Below are 4,069 nucleotides of genomic sequence, written 5' to 3' on the forward strand. Positions count from 1 at the left end.
TGACTAAATTCTAGCCATCCCTAGACTCATGGCCATGAAACTTGTCTTTCAGGTTGAAATACATTTATTTAACACACATGCACACACAATTCCATGTGCACACAGGAAGCTTTAGCAAGTGCTCTCTGACCCCATTCCCTAAACTCGACTGCGAACGAGGGTGCTGCTGCCCACACTGGCCCTTAACCTGACAGCGTTCCAGGAGACCGCGCAGGAACAGCAATAAAGAGCTGTGTAGCCACCAGCATTTCAGATGAACGCAGTGCCGTGGGCAAGCGCAACGTCTGCGTCTCCCCAGCGCTGAAATGATTCCTAGTGCCCTAGACTGCCTGGCTTTACATGAGAAACACTGTACCTAAGTAACTACTTCATCACTCAAGGTCTCAAAGAATGCTGCCGACCTCGGTCCACCTTGCTTCTAGAAACCGAAGGTTCTGGGTTTGGAGGGACCCCAGCTCTTCCCTGGGAAGTCATTTTCCTGAATAGATCTGACTTCCCCTTATTTTCCTATCATTTCCCATCTTTTCACATATTTAGAAGGCAAAAGAAGTTCATCTCTCTAGTGATTCCAGAAGCTACCTGGCCCATCCATGGTGGGTGAGCCCCCACCCAGGTCCAGCAAGTCCGTGACTGCAACACAGGACCTCAGAGGCCACCTGGCCAGGCCCCATCCATGGATGTGTCCCTGCCCAGGTGCCAGCAAGGACTGACTAATACCTGACCCGGGGCCAAGCTATCGTGTGTCCCATACTCGGCCCCTAGAGACATCAAATCATCCAGGCCCCGACACACTCGCTTCGTACCTTTCCCAGTCATGATGCAAAACGTGAGCTGGAAAGGGTGCTCTTCACCTAAACAAGGTCAAACACAGGGGCTACGACAGGCGCCCCACGTGCCCCCATGTGCCCCCCACACTGCCCAGATGATGGCAGAGCAGCCAGGGCCCAGGGCCCACAGGGTTTTACATGGTGATAAGGGGTAGGGGGTGAATGCTAAGGGGCGAAGGCAGGACCCCACCTCAGTCAACAACCAGGAGACCCTGGCCTGGTTTCCCACACACCCCCAGGGAGCCAGAGAGGATGGAGAGAACCTTCTGGGAGGAGCTGCAGGGATGCACAGGGGCATTCAGGAGTGTCCAAGGAGGGCCTGAGCCTCCAGTGTGCACCTCCCCAAGCGGGCCCTGCACCCTGGGCCCAGGGTGATCTGGAAGCAGCAGGAGCCGCAGGACCACAGGGGCCACCGGCAGGGTGGGTGATACCATCCTTCCCACACTCGCCCTCTGGATTTCAGTACTCCGGTGAGCCCGGAAGCCCGAGTCATCCATCTCAGGCCACACCCTCCAGCTCTGTGCCTGCCTTCCACCCTGGGTGACCACGAAGGGTCTAGAAACCCTGACAGGGAAGGAGAAGAAAGCCCTGGGCACAAAGCCCAGGGCCTGGGGTAGGGTCCGTGCCCCAGTGGTCATCCTCAGCTGAGTGGGGGCTGTGCCCAGGACCCTCGGGAGACCACGGGCTACTTTCGGAAACAAGAGGGTGTTCCGTTTAGAAGCAGAGCACTGAGGAGCTGGAGACGCCGACACAAGAGTGGCTCCCCGTGATGCCCAGAGGTGGCCACTGGGCCCCAGGAGGGAGGGGTTTCAAGGGTGGGTACCCCAAGTCGTCAAAGGACCAAGTAGCCGCAAAAAGGAACTCCCCTCCCACCACCAGTCAGGGGCCAGCCAGAGATACGAAGGCCCAGTGGTCACTAAGGCCTGTCTCTGCAGCTCCATCCTCTCGCCTAAAAAAAGTGAGTGTCCCTGCCTCCTGGACCTCGCAGACTCACTAGGCACCCTAAACATGGTTTCCCAAATAGCCAAACCACAACTCCTGCTCAAGAAAACGCATGTGAGAGGAGCCCCCCTCACTCAGACAATGTTCTCGTGGCCGCACTCGGTCTAAGCAAACGCTGCTGGGATGATCTTCTTCACGTTCTCTTTTAGAACAAGCAAAACGCAATGAGGATGTTGAGTGTTTCGTGCTTTCTTTCCAGAGGCATTTCTACCGGCCTGACATGCCACCCCACAGCCACTGTGGATTTGGGGACTGTCACACACATCTCCACACACCCCGAGAGCCACATCACACTTGGCCACTCTCTCGGAATTCCTGATCCCCACCTGAAAACGGAAAACAAGGCCCAGCAGCAACACCCAGCAAAGTGTCGCCCTCCCCCCAAAGTGAGTGGCCACACAGCAACCAGCCGCTGCAAAGCAACGAGCCGCCAGGAGCCAAGGATGGCCCATCCCACCCCCAACGGTGAGAGCCAGGCCTGTCGCACGCCCTCCCTGGGCCTTGGCACTCGTCCTTCCTGCACCTCATCACTCACCCTCCCTGGGTCCCAGCGTCCTCATCTGTGAGCTGGGGGTGGTCAGCATGCAGGAAGCCCTCCATGACCATGAGCTATCAGCTTAGGGACAAGAGAGCTAGAGACTGGGGGCAGTCCACTGCCTTGGGGATGCGAGGGAGCCACGCTCACCTTCTCCCTGATCAAGCTGGCCCCCTAGTGACACGGGACAAGAGGATAACCTGCTTGGCACTCAGCAACAGTCTTTCCTAATAAGAATTCCACACTTCCATGAGGCTATAATCAACTCGGGAGTGAGGAGTTACTTAGCTCCCTGTTTCCAGTGGGTCTTAGCAAAGTGAGGAATCTGCAGATCTCTCTGAAAGATCAGCTACCAAAGGAAAATAACAATAATGAAGATATTGTTGGTGGAATACATAACCTCTATCCACAGCCAGATACTGCTTCCAGAACTACACTTCGCATCTAGGTGAGCTCGTTTTCTGTATTTCAAAAGCACAAAGATCTATGTTCATGGTGTAATTCAGGCACAGTGCGGTTAACAGGCCTCCGGGTGTCCCCACTTCCAGCCCAGTGCAGGGGTTCAGCCGCTGCAGAAACTCTGAATCTGCTAACACAAAGTGCCAAGACTGCTGTCCGCCAGCGCCTTCACTCCCCCGGGGCCTGTACCTGTAGCAGGGCGCTCACATTCCGAGTCCTCATTGCTTCCGGACCCAAGGGCAAGGCTGTCGCAGGCGAAAGGTGATTTCCCTTTCCTCTACACCCAAGCCCTCGGAAGCGCGCTGCAGGCACCTGGAGGTGGCACAATGCTCCCAGCTCCCCCAGAGGCTGAGTTCAAACATTCTAAGTGGATTCTTGATAACAAGCCGCCAGCTCACTGGAAGACACTGAGCAGTTACGTAACAGCACAGAAAATCCCTTACAAGTTTCTTAAAAAAGAGTTAATCGTACCGACTTGGTACTTTACCTTCAGCCTAGACTTTCGCTTAATCCCAGAAACCGCTCCAAAGGCGTTTTTCTGAGGGCGTTCGGCGCTGTAACTCAGGAGAAACCCAAGTCCTGCTCTCCCGGCGGTGCTTGCTGAGGAAGAATTCAGCCGCTCCACCCTGACATCTGGTTTCTATTTCATATCCATGTTGTCACATTACATAACAAGCAGATGATACGAGAGATCACCACAGTGTTTCGGCTCAAGAGTCGCAAAGAACGCCCAGAACACTGTTTATATTCAGGGCCGTGAACGTTCACCAAATCAAATTTAGTGCAGAGGCTGCATCATTCCAGGCTGAAACCCAGCACTTAGAGCAAATGCCCGAGGAAGCAAGAAGCAGGACCCCGCCTTCTCAGCCACCTCTCACTAACACTCAGCTCCACTCCTGCTTCCTTCCTGTCACTCCACATCCAAGTTAGAGGGAAGTACAATTTATCTCTGGCCTGCATTTACTTTTGCACCTGGAAGAAGGCTTTGGCCTTGTAGACGGGCAGGAGTTCCTGCCGGCAAGGGCCAGTGTGGGGCCCAGGGAGAAGACGGAGGTCAAGTCATATGGCCCCCACCGCGGGCAGAGCTCCACCAGCAAGCATCCTGGGAGCTGGGGGGCCTCAAGGGAGGGCAATCCTCCCACACACCATCCCCTTCTCCTTTGCTCATCTGGGGAAGCTGTGAGGACTGGTGTTGATAAAACCATTCCAATCGCACACTCAGGCCATGGATGTGGCCATGCCAGCA

The sequence above is a fragment of the Mandrillus leucophaeus genome, unplaced genomic scaffold, assembly GCF_000951045.1.
Source record: "Mandrillus leucophaeus isolate KB7577 unplaced genomic scaffold, Mleu.le_1.0 Scaffold21, whole genome shotgun sequence".
In the NCBI taxonomy this organism is placed as follows: domain Eukaryota; kingdom Metazoa; phylum Chordata; class Mammalia; order Primates; family Cercopithecidae; genus Mandrillus; species Mandrillus leucophaeus.